Source organism: Phyllobates terribilis, unplaced genomic scaffold (assembly GCF_046119375.1).
Source record: "Phyllobates terribilis strain yellow unplaced genomic scaffold, ASM4611937v1 Scaffold_11__3_contigs__length_659146591, whole genome shotgun sequence".
Taxonomy (NCBI): domain Eukaryota; kingdom Metazoa; phylum Chordata; class Amphibia; order Anura; family Dendrobatidae; genus Phyllobates; species Phyllobates terribilis.
In genome coordinates, this window is record NW_027362771.1 from 285,622,215 (window position 1) to 285,640,985 (window position 18,771).

The following is an 18,771-nucleotide window of genomic DNA, read 5'->3' on the forward strand; positions in this document are numbered from 1 at the left end:
GTTTGGGCATAGCATCATTCTATTAGTCCATCTATACTGACCTCCATCAGGTTGCAAATTGAATATAATTTTTTTCTGCATCTAGCTCTGAAAAAATATTTAGTCTTCTAGCAGTGTTTGGGACTTGTTCTATTAGTCCATGTATACTGACCTCCACCAGGTTGCAAATTGAATATAATTTTTTTCTGCATCTAACTCTGAAAAAATATTTGGGCTTCTAGCAGTGTGTGGGACTAGTTCTATTAGTCCATCTGTACTGACCTCCATCAGGTTGCAAATTAAAAATAATTTTTATCTGCATCTAGCTCTGAAAAAATATTTGGGCTTCAAGCAGTGTGTGGGACTTGGTCTATTAGTCCATCTATACTGACCTCCATCAGGTTGCAAATTGAATATAATTTTATTCTGCATCTAGCTCTGATAAAATATTTGGGCTTCTAGCAGTGTGTGGGACTTGTTCTATTAGTCCATCTATACTGACCTCCACCAGGTTGCAAATTGAATATAATTTTTTTCTGCATCTAGCTCTGAAAAAATATTTGGGCTTCTAGCAGTGTGTGGGACATGTTCTATTAGTCCATCTATACTGACCTCCATCAGGTTGCAAATTAAAAATAATTTTTATCTGCATCTAGCTCTGAAAAAAATAATTGGGCTTCTAGCAGTGTGTGGGACTTCGTCTATTAGTTCATCTATACTGACCTCCATCAGGCTGCAAATTCAATATAATTTTTTTCTGCATCTAGCTCTGAAAAAATATTTCGGCATCTAGCAGTTTGTGGGACTTGTTCTATTAGTCCATCTATACTGACCTCCATCAGGTTGTAAATTAAAAATAATTTTTATCTGCATCTAGCTCTGAAAAAATATTTGGGCTTCTAGCAGCGTGTGGGACTTGGTCTATTAGTCCATCTATACTGTCCTCCATTAGGTTGCAAATTGAATATAATTTTTTTCTGCATCTAGCTCTGAAAAAATATTTGGGCTTCTAGCATTGTGTGGGACTTGTTCTATTAGTGCATCTATACTGACCTCCATCAGGTTGCAAATTCAATATAATTTTTTTCTGCATCTAGCTCTGAAAAAATATTTGGGCTTCTAGCAGTGTGTGGGACATGTTCTATTAGTCCATCTATACTGACCTCCATCAGGTTGCAAATTAAAAATAATTTTTATCTGCATCTAGCTCTGAAAAAATATTTGGGCATCTAGCAGTGTGTGGGACTTGGTCTATTAGTTCATCTATACTGACCTCCATCAGGCTGCAAATTCAATATAATTTTTTTCTGCATCTAGCTCTGAAAAAATATTTCGGCATCTAGCAGTTTGTGGGACTTGTTCTATTAGTCCATCTATACTGACCTCCATCAGGTTGTAAATTAAAAATAATTTTTATCTGCATCTAGCTCTGAAAAAATATTTGGGCTTCTAGCAGCGTGTGGGACTTGGTCTATTAGTCCATCTATACTGTCCTCCATTAGGTTGCAAATTGAATATAATTTTTTTCTGCATCTAGCTCTGAAAAAATATTTGGGCTTCTAGCATTGTGTGGGACTTGTTCTATTAGTGCATCTATACTGACCTCCATCAGGTTGCAAATTCAATATAATTTTTTTCTGCATCTAGCTCTGAAAAAATATTTGGGCTTCTAGCAGTGTGTGGAACTTGTACTATTAGTCCATCTATACTGACCTCCATCAGGTTGCAAATTAAAAATAATTTTTATCTGCATCTAGCTCTGAAAAAATATTTGGGCATCTAGCAGTGTGTGGGACTTGGTCTATTAGTCCATCTATACTGACCTCCATCAGGTTGCAAATTCAATATAATTTTTTTCTGCATCTAGCTCTGAAAAAAATATTTTGGCTTCTAGCAGTGTGTGGGACTTGTTCTATTAGTCCATCTATACTGACCTCCATCAGGTTGCAAATTGAATATAATTTTTTTCTGCATCTAGCTCTGAAAAAATATTTGGACTTCTAGCAGTGTGTGGGACTTGGTCTATTAGTCCATCTATACTGACCTCCATCAGGTTGCAAATTGAATATAATTTTTTTCTGCATCTAGCTCTGAAAAAATATTTGGGCTTCTAGCATTGTGTGGGACTTCGTCTATTAGTCCATCTATACTGACCTCCATCAGGTTGCAAATTGAATATAATTTTTTTCTGCATCTAGCTCTGAAAAAATATTTGGGCTTCTAGCAGTGAGTGGGACTTGTTCTATAAGTCCATCTATACTGACCTCCATCAGGTTGCAAATTAAAAATAATTTTTATCTCCATCTAGCTCTGAAAAAATATTTGGGTTTCTAGCAGTGTGTGGGACTTGGTCAATTAGTCCATCTATACTGACCTCCATCAGGCTGCAAATTCAATATAATTTTTTTCTGCATCTAGCTCTGAAAAAATATTTGGGCTTCTAGCAGTGTGTGGGACTTGGTCTATTAGTCCATCTATACTGACCTTCATCAAGTTGTAAATTAAAAATAATTTTTATCTGCATCTAGCTCTGAAAAAATATTTGGGCTTCTAGCAGTGTGTGGGACTTGGTCTATTAGTCCATCTATACCGTCCTCCGTTAGGTTGCAAATTGAATATAATTTTTTTATGCATCTAGCTCTGAAAAAATATTTGGGCTTCTAGCAGTGTGTGGGACTTGTACTATTAGTCCATCTATACTGACCTCCATCAGGTTGCAAATTAAAAATAATTTTTATCTGCATCTAGCTCTGAAAAAATATTTGGGCATCTAGCAGTGTGTGGGACTTGGTCTATTAGTCCATCTATACTGACCTCCATCAGGTTGCAAATTCAATATAATTTTTTTCTGCATCTAGCTCTGAAAAAAATATTTTGGCTTCTAGCAGTGTGTGGGACTTGTTCTATTAGTCCATCTATACTGACCTCCATCAGGTTGCAAATTGAATATAATTTTTTTCTGCATCTAGCTCTGAAAAAATATTTGGACTTCTAGCAGTGTGTGGGACTTGGTCTATTAGTCCATCTATACTGACCTCCATCAGGTTGCAAATTGAATATAATTTTTTTCTGCATCTAGCTCTGAAAAAATATTTGGGCTTCTAGCAGTGTGTGGGACTTCGTCTATTAGTCCATCTATACTGACCTCCATCAGGTTGCAAATTGAATATAATTTTTTTCTGCATCTAGCTCTGAAAAAATATTTGGGCTTCTAGCAGTGTGTGGGACTTGTTCTATAAGTCCATCTATACTGACCTCCATCAGGTTGCAAATTAAAAATAATTTTTATCTCCATCTAGCTCTGAAAAAATATTTGGGTTTCTAGCAGTGCGTGGGACTTGGTCAATTAGTCCATCTATACTGACCTCCATCAGGCTGCAAATTCAATATAATTTTTTTCTGCATCTAGCTCTGAAAAAATATTTGGGCTTCTAGCAGTGTGTGGGACTTGGTCTATTAGTCCATCTATACTGACCTTCATCAAGTTGTAAATTAAAAATAATTTTTATCTGCATCTAGCTCTGAAAAAATATTTGGGCTTCTAGCAGTGTGTGGGACTTGGTCTATTAGTCCATCTATACCGTCCTCCGTTAGGTTGCAAATTGAATATAATTTTTTTATGCATCTAGCTCTGAAAAAATATTTGGGCTTCTAGCAGTGTGTGGGACTTGGTCTATTAGTGCATCTATACTGACCTCCATCAGGTTGCAAATTGAATATAATTTTTTTCTACATCTAGCTCTGAAAAAATATTTGGGCTTCTAGCACTGTGTGGGACTTGTTCTATTAGTCCATCTATACTGACCTCCATCAGGTTGCAAATTAAAAATAATTTTTATCTGCATCTAGCTCTGAAAAAATATTTTGGCATCTAGCAGTGTGTGGGACTTGGTCTGTTAGTCCATCTATACTGACCTCCATCAGGTTGCAAATTCAATATAATTTTTTTATGCATCTAGCTCTGAAAAAATATTTGGGCTTCTAGCAGTGTGTGGGACTTGGTCTATTAGTGCATCTATACTGACCTCCATCAGGTTGCAAATTGAATATAATTTTTTTCTGCATCTAGCTCTGAAAAAATATTTGGGCTTCTAGCAGTGTGTGGGACTTGTTCTATTAGTCCATCTATACTGACCTCCATCAGGTTGCAAATTAAAAATAATTTTTTATCTGCATCTAGCTCTGAAAAAATATTTGGGCATCTAGCAGTGTGTGGGACTTGGTCTATTAGTCCATCTATACTGACCTCCATCAGGTTGCAAATTCAATATAATTTTTTTCTGCTTCTAGCTCTGAAAAAAATATTTGGGCTTCTAGCAGTGTGTGGTACTTGTTCTATTAGTCCATCTATACTGACCTCCATCAGGTTGCAAATTGAATATAATTTTTTTTTGCATCTAGCTCTGAAAAAATATTTGGGCTTCTAGCAGTGTGTGGGACTTGTTCTAATAGTCCATCCATACTGACCTCCATCAGGTTGCAAATTGAATATCATTTTTTTCTGCATCTAGCTCTGAAAAAATATTTGGGCTTCTAGCAGTGTGTGGGACTTGTTCTAATAGTCCATCTATACTGACCTCCATCAGGTTGCAAATTGAATATATTTTTTTTCTGCATCTAGCTCTGAAAAAATATTTGGGCTTCTAGCAGTGTGTGGGACTTGGTCTATTAGTTCATCTAATCTGACCTCCATCAGGTTGCAAATTGAATATAATTTTTTTCTGCATCTAGCTCTGAAAAAATATTTGGGCTTCTAGCAGTGTGTGGGACTTGGTCTATTAGTCCATCTATACTGACCTCCGTCAGGTTGCAAATTGAATATAATTTTTTTCTGCATCTAGCTCTGAAAAAATATTTGGGCTTCTAGCAGTGTGTGGGACTTGTTCTATTAGTCCATCTATACTGACCTCCAACAGGTTGCAAATTAAAAATAATTTTTATCCGCATCTAGCTCTGAAAAAATATTTAAGCATCTAGCAGTGTGTGGGACTTGGTCTATTAGTCCATCTATACTGACCTCCATCAGGTTGCAAATTCAATATAATTTTTTTCTGCATCTAGCTCTGAAAAAAATATTTGGGCTTCTAGCAGTGTATGGGACTTGTTCTATTAGTCCATCTATACTGACCTTCATCAGGTTGCAAATTCAATATAATTTTTTTCTGCATCTAGCTCTGAAAAAAATATTTGGGCTTCTAACAGAGTATGGGACTTGTTCTATTAGTCCATCTATACTGACCTTCATCAGGTTGCAAATTGAATATAATTTTTTCTGCATCTAGCTCTGAAAAAATATTTGGGCTTCTAGCAGTGTGTGGGACTTGGTCTATTAGTCCATCTATACTGACCTCCATCAGGCTGCAAATTCAATATAATTTTTTTCTGCATCTAGCTCTGAAAAAATATTTGGGCTTCTAGCAGTGTGTGGGACTTGGTCTATTAGTCCATCTATACTGACCTTCATCAGATTGTAAATTAAAAATAATTTTTATCTGCATCTAGCTCTGAAAAAATATTTGGGCTTCTAGCAGTGTGTGGGACTTCGTCTAATAGTCCATCTATACTGTCCTCCATTAGGTTGCAAATTGAATATAATTTTTTTATGCATCTAGCTCTGAAAAAATATTTGGGCTTCTAGCAGTGTGTGGGACTTGGTCTATTAGTTCATCTATACTGACCTCCATCAGGTTGCAAATTGAATATAATTTTTTTCTGCATCTAGCTCTGAAAAAATATTTGGGCTTCTAGCAGTGTGTGGGACTTGGTCTATTAGTCCATCTATACTGACCTCCATCAGGTTGCAAATTCAATATAATTTTTTTCTGCATCTAGCTCTGAAAAAAATATTTGGGATTCTAGCAGTGTATGGGACTTGTTCTATTAGTCCATCTATACTGACCTTCATCAGGTTGCAAATTCAATATAATTTTTTTCTGCATCTAGCTCTGAAAAAAATATTTGGGCTTCTAGCAGTGTATGGGACTTGTTCTATTAGTCCATCTATACTGACCTTCATCAGGTTGCAAATTGAATATAATTTTATTCTGCATCTAGCTCTGAAAAAATATTTGGGCTTCTAGCAGTGTGTGGGACTTGTTCTAATAGTCCATCTATACTGACCTCCATCAGGTTGCAAATTGAATATAATTTTTTTCTGCATCTAGCTCTGAAAAAATATTTGGGCTTCTAGCAGTGTGTGGGACTTGGTCTATTAGTCCATCTATACTGACCTCTATCAGGCTGCAAATTCAATATAATTTTTTTCTGCATCTAGCTCTGAAAAAATATTTGGGCTTCTAGCAGTTTGTGGGACTTGGTCTATTAGTCCATCTATACTGACCTTCATCAGGTTGTAAATTAAAAATAATTTTTATCTGCATCTAGCTCTGAAAAAATATTTGGGCTTCTAGCAGTGTGTGTGACTTGGTCTATTAGTCCATCTATACTGTCCTCCATTAGGTTGCAAATTGAATATTATTTTTTTATGCATCTAGCTCTGAAAAAATATTTGGGCTTCTAGCAGTGTGTGGCACTTGGTCTATTAGTGCATCTATACTGACCTCCATCAGGTTGCAAATTGAATATAATTTTTTTCTGCATCTAGCTCTGAAAAAATATTTGGGCTTCTAGCAGTGTGTGGGACTTGTTCTATTAGTCCATCTATACTGACCTCCATCAGGTTGCAAATTAAAAATAATTTTTATCTGCATCTAGCTCTGAAAAAATATTTGGGCATCTAGCAGTGTGTGGGACTTGGTCTATTAGTCCATCTATACTGACCTCCATCAGGTTGCAAATTCAATATAATTTTTTTATGCATCTAGCTCTGAAAAAATATTTGGGCTTCTAGCAGTGTGTGGGACTTGGTCTGTTAGTGCATCTATACTGACCTCCATCAGGTTGCAAATTGAATATAATTTTTTTCTGCATCTAGCTCTGAAAAAATATTTGGGCTTCTAGCAGTGTGTGGGACTTGTTCTATTTGCACATCTATACTGACCTCCATCAGGTTGCAAATTAAAAATAATTTTTATCTGCATCTAGCTCTGAAAAAATATTTGGGCATCTAGCAGTGTGTGGGACTTGGTCTATTAGTCCATCTATACTGACCTCCATCAGGTTGCAAATTCAATATAATTTTTATCTGCATCTAGCTCTGAAAAAATATTTGGGCTTCTAGCAGTGTGTGGGACTTCGTCAATTAGTTCATCTATACTGACCTCCATCAGGTTGTAAATTAAAAATAATTTTTATCTGCATCTAGCTCTGAAAAAATATTTGGGCTTCTAGCAGTGTGTGGGACTTGGTCTATTAGTCCATCTATACTGTCCTCCATTAGGTTGCAAATTGAATATAATTTTTTTCTGCATCTAGCTCTGAAAAAATATTTGGGCTTCTAGCATTGTGTGGGACTTGTTCTATGAGTGCATCTATACTGACCTCCATCAGGTTGCAAATTCAATATATTTTTTTTCTGCATCTAGCTCTGAAAAAATATTTGGGCTTCTAGCAGTGTGTGGGACTTGTACTATTAGTCCATCTATACTGACCTCCATCAGGTTGCAATTTAAAAATAATTTTTATCTGCATCTAGCTCTGAAAAAATATTTGGGCATCTAGCAGTGTGTGGGACTTGGTCTATTAGTCCATCTATACTGACCTCCATCAGGTTGCAAATTCAATATAATTTTTTTCTGCATCTAGCTAAGAAAAAAATATTTGGGCTTCTAGCAGTGTGTGGGACTTGTTCTATTAGTCCATCTATACTGACCTCCATCAGGTTGCAAATTGAATATAATTTTTTTCTGCATCTTGCTCTGAAAAAATATTTGGGCTTCTAGCAGTGTGTGGGACTTGGTCTATTAGTCCATCTATACTGACCTCCATCAGGTTGCAAATTGAATATAATTTTTTTCTGCATCTAGCTCTGAAAAAATATTTGGACTTCTAGCAGTGTGTGGGACTTGGTCTATTAGTCCATCTATACTGACCTCCATCAGGTTGCAAATTGAATATAATTTTTTTCTGCATCTAGCTCTGAAAAAATATTTGGGCTTCTAGCAGTGTGTGGTACTTCGTCTATTAGTCCATCTATACTGACCTCCATCAGGTTGCAAATTGAATATAATTTTTTTCTGCATCTAGCTCTGAAAAAATATTTGGGCTTCTAGCAGTGTGTGGGACTTGTTCTATAAGTCCATCTACACTGACCTCCATCAGGTTGCAAATTAAAAATAATTTTTATCTCCATCTAGCTCTGAAAAAATATTTGGGTTTCTAGCAGTGTGTGGGACTTGGTCAATTAGTCCATCTATACTGACCTCCATCAGGCTGCAAATTCAATATAATTTTTTTCTGCATCTAGCTCTGAAAAAATATTTGGGCTTCTAGCAGTGTGTGGGACTTGGTCTATTAGTCCATCTATACTGACCTTCATCAAGTTGTAAATTAAAAATAATTTTTATCTGCATCTAGCTCTGAAAAAATATTTGGGCTTCTAGCAGTGTGTGGGACTTGGTCTATTAGTCCATCTATACCGTCCTCCGTTAGGTTGCAAATTGAATATAATTTTTTTATGCATCTAGCTCTGAAAAAATATTTGGGCTTCTAGCAGTGTGTGGGACTTGGTCTATTAGTGCATCTACACTGACCTCCATCAGGTTGCAAATTGAATATAACTTTTTTCTACATCTAGCTCTGAAAAAATATTTGGGCTTCTAGCACTGTGTGGGACTTGTTCTATTAGTCCATCTATACTGACCTCCATCAGGTTGCAAATTAAAAATAATTTTTATCTGCATCTAGCTCTGAAAAAATATTTGGGCATCTAGCAGTGTGTGGGACTTGGTCTGTTAGTCCATCTATACTGACCTCCATCAGGTTGCAAATTGAATATAATTTTTTTATGCATCTAGCTCTGAAAAAATATTTGGGCTTCTAGCAGTGTGTGGGACTTGTTCTATTAGTCCATCTATACTGACCTCCATCAGGTTGCAAATTAAAAATAATTTTTTATCTGCATCTAGCTCTGAAAAAATATTTGGGCATCTAGCAGTGTGTGGGACTTGGTCTATTAGTCCATCTATACTGACCTCCATCAGGTTGCAAATTAAAAATAATTTTTATCTGCATCTAGCTCTGAAAAAATATTTGGGCTTCAAGCAGTGTGTGGGACTTGGTCTATTAGTCCATCTATACTGACCTCCATCAGGTTGCAAATTGAATATAATTTTATTCTGCATCTAGCTCTGATAAAATATTTGGGCTTCTAGCAGTGTGTGGGACTTGTTCTATTAGTCCATCTATACTGACCTCCACCAGGTTGCAAATTGAATATAATTTTTTTCTGCATCTAGCTCTGAAAAAACATTTGGGCTTCTAGCAGTGTGTGGGACTTGTACTATTAGTCCATCTATACTGACCTCCATCAGGTTGAAAATTAAAAATAATTTTTATCTGCATCTAGCTCTGAAAAAATATTTGGGCATCTAGCAGTGTGTGGGACTTGGTCTATTAGTCCATCTATACTGACCTCCATCAGGTTGCAAATTCAATATAATTTTTTTCTGCATCTAGCTCTGAAAAAAATATTTTATCTTCTAGCAGTGTGTGGGACTTGTTCTATTAGTCCATCTATACTGACCTCCATCAGGTTGCAAATTGAATATAATTTTTTTCTGCATCTAGCTCTGAAAAAATATTTGGGCTTCTAGCAGTGTGTGGGACTTGGTCTATTAGTCCATCTATACTGACCTCCATCAGGTTGCAAATTGAATATAACTTTTTTCTGCATCTAGCTCTATAAAAATATTTGGGCTTCTAGCAGTGTGTGGGACTTGGTCTATTAGTCCATCTATACTGACCTCCATCAGGTTGCAAATTGAATATAATTTTTTTTTGCATCTAGCTCTGAAAAAATATTTGGGCTTCTAGCAGTGTGTGGGACTTGGTCTATTAGTGCATCTATACTGACCTCCATCAGGTTGCAAATTGAATATAATTTTTTTCTGCATCTAGCTCTGAAAAAATATTTGGGCTTCTAGCAGTGTGTGGGACTTGTTCTATTAGTCCATCTATACTGACCTCCATCAGGTTGCAAATTAAAAATAATTTTTTATCTGCATCTAGCTCTGAAAAAATATTTGGGCATCTAGCAGTGTGTGGGACTTGGTCTATTAGTCCATCTATACTGACCTCCATCAGGTTGCAAATTCAATATAATTTTTTTCTGCATCTAGCTCTGAAAAAAATATTTTGGCTTCTAGCAGTGTGTGTGACTTGTTCTATTAGTCCATCTATACTGACCTCCATCAGGTTGCAAATTGAATATAATTTTTTTCTGCATCTAGCTCTGAAAAAATATTTGGGCTTCTAGCAGTGTGTGGGACTTGGTCTATTAGTCCATCTATACTGACCTCCATCAGGTTGCAAATTGAATATAACTTTTTTCTGCATCTAGCTCTATAAAAATATTTGGGCTTCTAGCAGTGTGTGGGACTTGGTCTATTAGTCCATCTATACTGACCTCCATCAGGTTGCAAATTGAATATAATTTTTTTTTGCATCTAGCTCTGAAAAAATATTTGGGCTTCTAGCAGTGTGTGGGACTTGGTCTATTAGTCCATCTATACTGACCTCCATCAGGTTGCAAATTGAATATAATTTTTTTCTGCATCTAGCTCTGAAAAAATATTTGGGCTTCTAGCAGTGTGTGGGACTTGTTCTATTAGTCCATCTATACTGACCTCCATCAGGTTGCAAATTAAAAATAATTTTTATCTCCATCTAGCTCTGAAAAAAAATTTGGGCTTCTAGCAGTGTGTGGGACTTGGTCAATTAGTCCATCTATACTAACCTCCATCAGGCTGCAAATTCATTATAATTTTTTTCTGCATCTAGCTCTGAAAAAATATTTGGGCTTCTAGCAGTGTGTGGGACTTGTTCTATTAGTCCATCTATACTGACCTCCATCAGGTTGCAAATTGAATATAATTTTTTTCTGCATCTAGCTCTGAAAAAATATTTGGGCTTCTAGCAGTGTGTGGGACTTGGTCTATTAGTCCATCTATGCTGACCTCCATCAGGTTGCAAATTCAATATAATTTTTTTCTGCATCTAGCTCAGAAAAAAATATTTGGGCTTCTAGCAGTGTGTGGGACTTGTTCTATTAGTCCATCTATACTGACCTCCATCAGGTTGCAAATTGAATATAATTTTTTTCTGCATCTAGCTCTGAAAAAATATTTGGGCTTCTAGCAGTGTGTGGGACTTGGTCTATTAGTCCATCTATACTGACCTCCATCAGGTTGCAAATTCAATATAATTTTTTTCTGCATCTAGCTCTGAAAAAATATTTGGACTTCTAGCAGTGTGTGGGACTTGGTCTATTAGTCCATCTATACTGACCTCCATCAGGTTGCAAATTGAATATAATTTTTTTCTGCATCTAGCTCTGAAAAAATATTTGGGCTTCTAGCAGTGTGTGGGACTTGGTCTATTAGTCCATCTATACTGACCTCCATCAGGTTGCAAATTGAATATAATTTTTTTCTGCATCTAGCTCTGAAAAAATATTTGGGCTTCTAGCACTGTGTGGGACTTGTTCTATTAGTCCATCTATACTGACCTCCATCAGGTTACAAATTAAAAATAATTTTTATCTGCATCTAGCTCTGAAAAAATATTTGGGCATCTAGCAGTGTGTGGGACTTGGTCTGTTAGTCCATCTATACTGACCTCCATCAGGTTGCAAATTCAATATAATTTTTTTATGCATCTAGCTCTGAAAAAATATTTGGGCTTCTAGCAGTGTGTGGGACTTGGTCTATTAGTGCATCTATACTGACCTCCATCAGGTTGCAAATTGAATATAATTTTTTTCTGCATCTAGCTCTGAAAAAATATTTGGGCTTCTAGCAGTGTGTGGGACTTTTTCTATTAGTCCATCTATACTGACCTCCATCAGGTTGCAAATTGAAAATAATTTTTTATCTGCATCTAGCTCTGAAAAAATATTTGGGCATCTAGCAGTGTGTGGGACTTGGTCTATTAGTCCATCTATACTGACCTCCATCAGGTTGCAAATTCAATATAATTTTTTTCTGCTTCTAGCTCTGAAAAAAATATTTGGGCTTCTAGCAGTGTGTGGGACTTGTTCTATTAGTCCATCTATATTGACCTCCATCAGGTTGCAAATTGAATATAATTTTTTTTTGCATCTAGCTCTGAAAAAATATTTGGGCTTCTAGCAGTGTGTGGGACTTGTTCTAATAGTCCATCCATACTGACCTCCATCAGGTTGCAAATTGAATATCATTTTTTTCTGCATCTAGCTCTGAAAAAATATTTGGGCTTCTAGCAGTGTGTGGGACTTGTTCTAATAGTCCATCTATACTGACCTCCATCAAGTTGCAAATTGAATATATTTTTTTTCTGCATCTAGCTCTGAAAAAATATTTGGGCTTCTAGCAGTGTGTGGGACTTGGTCTATTAGTTCATCTAATCTGACCTCCATCAGGTTGCAAATTGAATATAATTTTTTTCTGCATCTAGCTCTGAAAAAATATTTGGGCTTCTAGCAGTGTGTGGGACTTGGTCTATTAGTCCATCTATACTGACCTCCGTCAGGTTGCAAATTGAATATAATTTTTTTCTGCATCTAGCTCTGAAAAAATATTTGGGCTTCTAGCAGTGTGTGGGACTTGTTCTATTAGTCCATCTATACTGACCTCCAACAGGTTGCAAATTAAAAATAATTTTTATCCGCATCTAGCTCTGAAAAAATATTTGGGCATCTAGCAGTGTGTGGGACTTGGTCTATTAGTGCATCTATACTGACCTCCATCAGGTTGCAAATTCAATATAATTTTTTTCTGCATCTAGCTCTGAAAAAAATATTTGGGCTTCTAACAGAGTATGGGACTTGTTCTATTAGTCCATCTATACTGACCTTCATCAGGTTGCAAATTGAATATAATTTTTTCTGCATCTAGCTCTGAAAAAATATTTGGGCTTCTAGCAGTGTGTGGGACTTGGTCTATTAGTCCATCTATACTGACCTCCATCAGGTTGCAAATTAAAAATAATTTTTATCTGCATCTAGCTCCGAAAAAATATTTGGGCTTCAAGCAGTGTGTGGGACTTGGTCTATTAGTCCATCTATACTGACCTCCATCAGGTTGCAAATTGAATATAATTTTATTCTGCATCTAGCTCTGATAAAATATTTGGGCTTCTAGCAGTGTGTGGGACTTGTTCTATTAGTCCATCTATACTGACCTCCACCAGGTTGCAAATTGAATATAATTTTTTTCTGCATCTAGCTCTGAAAAAATATTTGGGCTTCTAGCAGTGTGTGGGACTTGTACTATTAGTCCATCTATACTGACCTCCATCAGGTTGCAAATTAAAAATAATTTTTATCTGCATCTAGCTCTGAAAAAATATTTGGGCATCTAGCAGTGTGTGGGACTTGGTCTATTAGTCCATCTATACTGACCTCCATCAGGTTGCAAATTCAATATAATTTTTTTCTGCATCTAGCTCTGAAAAAAATATTTTGGCTTCTAGCAGTGTGTGGGACTTGTTCTATTAGTCCATCTATACTGACCTCCATCAGGTTGCAAATTGAATATAATTTTTTTCTGCATCTAGCTCTGAAAAAATATTTGGGCTTCTAGCAGTGTGTGGGACTTGGTCTATTAGTCCATCTATACTGACCTCCATCAGGTTGCAAATTGAATATAACTTTTTTCTGCATCTAGCTCTATAAAAATATTTGGGCTTCTAGCAGTGTGTGGGACTTGGTCTATTAGTCCATCTATACTGACCTCCATCAGGTTGCAAATTGAATATAATTTTTTTTTGCATCTAGCTCTGAAAAAATATTTGGGCTTCTAGCAGTGTGTGGGACTTGGTCTATTAGTGCATCTATACTGACCTCCATCAGGTTGCAAATTGAATATAATTTTTTTATGCATCTAGCTCTGAAAAAATATTTGGGCTTCTAGCAGTGTGTGGGACTTGTTCTATTAGTCCATCTATACTGACCTCCATCAGGTTGCAAATTAAAAATAATTTTTTATCTGCATCTAGCTCTGAAAAAATATTTGGGCATCTAGCAGTGTGTGGGACTTGGTCTATTAGTCCATCTATACTGACCTCCATCAGGTTGCAAATTAAAAATAATTTTTATCTGCATCTAGCTCTGAAAAAATATTTGGGCTTCAAGCAGTGTGTGGGACTTGGTCTATTAGTCCATCTATACTGACCTCCATCAGGTTGCAAATTGAATATAATTTTATTCTGCATCTAGCTCTGATAAAATATTTGGGCTTCTAGCAGTGTGTGGGACTTGTTCTAGTAGTCCATCTATACTGACCTCCACCAGGTTGCAAATTGAATATAATTTTTTTCTGCATCTAGCTCTGAAAAAATATTTGGGCTTCTAGCAGTGTGTGGGACTTGTACTATTAGTCCATCTATACTGACCTCCATCAGGTTGCAAATTAAAAATAATTTTTATCTGCATCTAGCTCTGAAAAAATATTTGGGCATCTAGCAGTGTGTGGGACTTGGTCTATTAGTCCATCTATACTGACCTCCATCAGGTTGCAAATTCAATATAATTTTTTTCTGCATCTAGCTCTGAAAAAAATATTTTGGCTTCTAGCAGTGTGTGGGACTTGTTCTATTAGTCCATCTATACTGACCTCCATCAGGTTGCAAATTGAATATAATTTTTTTCTGCATCTAGCTCTGAAAAAATATTTGGGCTTCTAGCAGTGTGTGGGACTTCGTCTATTAGTCCATCTATACTGACCTCCATCAGGTTGCAAATTGAATATAACTTTTTTCTGCATCTAGCTCTATAAAAATATTTGGGCTTCTAGCAGTGTGTGGGACTTGGTCTATTAGTCCATCTATACTGACCTCCATCAGGTTGCAAATTGAATATAATTTTTTTTTGCATCTAGCTCTGAAAAAATATTTGGGCTTCTAGCAGTGTGTGGGACTTGGTCTATTAGTCCATCTATACTGACCTCCATCAGGTTGCAAATTGAATATAATTTTTTTCTGCATCTAGCTCTGAAAAAATATTTGGGCTTCTAGCAGTGTGTGGGACTTGTTCTATTAGTCCATCTATACTGACCTCCATCAGGTTGCAAATTAAAAATAATTTTTATCTCCATCTAGCTCTGAAAAAATATTTGGGCTTCTAGCAGTGTGTGGGACTTGGTCTATTAGTCCATCTATGCTGACCTCCATCAGGTTGCAAATTCAATATAATTTTTTTCTGCATCTAGCTCAGAAAAAAATATTTGGGCTTCTAGCAGTGTGTGGGACTTGTTCTATTAGTCCATCTATACTGACCTCCATCAGGTTGCAAATTGAATATAATTTTTTTCTGCATCTAGCTCTGAAAAAATATTTGGGCTTCTAGCAGTGTGTGGGACTTGGTCTATTAGTCCATCTATACTGACCTCCATCAGGTTGCAAATTCAATATAATTTTTTTCTGCATCTAGCTCTGAAAAAATATTTGGACTTCTAGCAGTGTGTGGGACTTGGTCTATTAGTCCATCTATACTGACCTCCATCAGGTTGCAAATTGAATATAATTTTTTTCTGCATCTAGCTCTGAAAAAATATTTGGGCTTCTAGCAGTGTGTGGGACTTGGTCTATTAGTCCATCTATACTGACCTCCATCAGGTTGCAAATTGAATATAATTTTTTTCTGCATCTAGCTCTGAAAAAATATTTGGGCTTCTAGCACTGTGTGGGACTTGTTCTATTAGTCCATCTATACTGACCTCCATCAGGTTGCAAATTAAAAATAATTTTTATCTGCATCTAGCTCTGAAAAAATATTTGGGCATCTAGCAGTGTGTGGGACTTGGTCTGTTAGTCCATCTATACTGACCTCCATCAGGTTGCAAATTCAATATAATTTTTTTATGCATCTAGCTCTGAAAAAATATTTGGGCTTCTAGCAGTGTGTGGGACTTGGTCTATTAGTGCATCTATACTGACCTCCATCAGGTTGCAAATTGAATATAATTTTTTTCTGCATCTAGCTCTGAAAAAATATTTGGGCTTCTAGCAGTGTGTGGGACTTGTTCTATTAGTCCATCTATACTGACCTCCATCAGGTTGCAAATTGAAAATAATTTTTTATCTGCATCTAGCTCTGAAAAAATATTTGGGCATCTAGCAGTGTGTGGGACTTGGTCTATTAGTCCATCTATACTGACCTCCATCAGGTTGCAAATTCAATATAATTTTTTTCTGCTTCTAGCTCTGAAAAAAATATTTGGGCTTCTAGCAGTGTGTGGGACTTGTTCTATTAGTCCATCTATACTGACCTCCATCAGGTTGCAAATTGAATATAATTTTTTTTTGCATCTAGCTCTGAAAAAATATTTGGGCTTCTAGCAGTGTGTGGGACTTGTTCTAATAGTCCATCCATACTGACCTCCATCAGGTTGCAAATTGAATATCATTTTTTTCTGCATCTAGCTCTGAAAAAATATTTGGGCTTCTAGCAGTGTGTGGGACTTGTTCTAATAGTCCATCTATACTGACCTCCATCAAGTTGCAAATTGAATATATTTTTTTTCTGCATCTAGCTCTGAAAAAATATTTGGGCTTCTAGCAGTGTGTGGGACTTGGTCTATTAGTTCATCTAATCTGACCTCCATCAGGTTGCAAATTGAATATAATTTTTTTCTGCATCTAGCTCTGAAAAAATATTTGGGCTTCTAGCAGTGTGTGGGACTTGGTCTATTAGTCCATCTATACTGACCTCCATCAGGTTGCAAATTGAATATAATTTTTTTTTGCATCTAGCTCTGAAAAAATATTTGGGCTTCTAGCAGTGTGTGGGACTTGGTCTATTAGTCCATCTATACTGACCTCCATCAGGTTGCAAATTGAATATAATTTTTTTCTGCATCTAGCTCTGAAAAAATATTTGGGCTTCTAGCAGTGTGTGGGACTTGTTCTATTAGTCCATCTATACTGACCTCCATCAGGTTGCAAATTAAAAATAATTTTTATCTCCATCTAGCTCTGAAAAAATATTTGGGCTTCTAGCAGTGTGTGGGACTTGGTCTATTAGTCCATCTATGCTGACCTCCATCAGGTTGCAAATTCAATATAATTTTTTTCTGCATCTAGCTCAGAAAAAAATATTTGGGCTTCTAGCAGTGTGTGGGACTTGTTCTATTAGTCCATCTATACTGACCTCCATCAGGTTGCAAATTGAATATAATTTTTTTCTGCATCTAGCTCTGAAAAAATATTTGGGCTTCTAGCAGTGTGTGGGACTTGGTCTATTAGTCCATCTATACTGACCTCCATCAGGTTGCAAATTCAATATAATTTTTTTCTGCATCTAGCTCTGAAAAAATATTTGGACTTCTAGCAGTGTGTGGGACTTGGTCTATTAGTCCATCTATACTGACCTCCATCAGGTTGCAAATTGAATATAATTTTTTTCTGCATCTAGCTCTGAAAAAATATTTGGGCTTCTAGCAGTGTGTGGGACTTGGTCTATTAGTCCATCTATACTGACCTCCATCAGGTTGCAAATTGAATATAATTTTTTTCTGCATCTAGCTCTGAAAAAATATTTGGGCTTCTAGCACTGTGTGGGACTTGTTCTATTAGTCCATCTATACTGACCTCCATCAGGTTGCAAATTAAAAATAATTTTTATCTGCATCTAGCTCTGAAAAAATATTTGGGCATCTAGCAGTGTGTGGGACTTGGTCTGTTAGTCCATCTATACTGACCTCCATCAGGTTGCAAATTCAATATAATTTTTTTATGCATCTAGCTCTGAAAAAATATTTGGGCTTCTAGCAGTGTGTGGGACTTGGTCTATTAGTGCATCTATACTGACCTCCATCAGGTTGCAAATTGAATATAATTTTTTTCTGCATCTAGCTCTGAAAAAATATTTGGGCTTCTAGCAGTGTGTGGGACTTGTTCTATTAGTCCATCTATACTGACCTCCATCAGGTTGCAAATTGAAAATAATTTTTTATCTGCATCTAGCTTTGAAAAAATATTTGGGCATCTAGCAGTGTGTGGGACTTGGTCTATTAGTCCATCTATACTGACCTCCATCAGGTTGCAAATTCAATATAATTTTTTTCTGCTTCTAGCTCTGAAAAAAATATTTGGGCTTCTAGCAGTGTGTGGGACTTGTTCTATTAGTCCATCTATACTGACCTCCATCAGGTTGCAAATTGAATATAATTTTTTTTTGCATCTAGCTCTGAAAAAATATTTGGGCTTCTAGCAGTGTGTGGGACTTGTTCTAATAGTCCATCCATACTGACCTCCATCAGGTTGCAAATTGAATATCATTTTTTTCTGCATCTAGCTCTGAAAAAATATTTGGGCTTCTAGCAGTGTGTGGGACTTGTTCTAATAGTCCATCTATACTGACCTCCATCAAGTTGCAAATTGAATATATTTTTTTTCTGCATCTAGCTCTGAAAAAATATTTGGGCTTCTAGCAGTGTGTGGGACTTGGTCTATTAGTTCATCTAATCTGACCTCCATCAGGTTGCAAATTGAATATAATTTTTTTCTGCATCTAGCTCTGAAAAAATATTTGGGCTTCTAGCAGTGTGTGGGACTTGGTCTATTAGTCCATCTATACTGACCTCCGTCAGGTTGCAAATTGAATATAATTTTTTTCTGCATCTAGCTCTGAAAAAATATTTGGGCTTCTAGCAGTGTGTGGGACTTGTTCTATTAGTCCATCTATACTGACCTCCA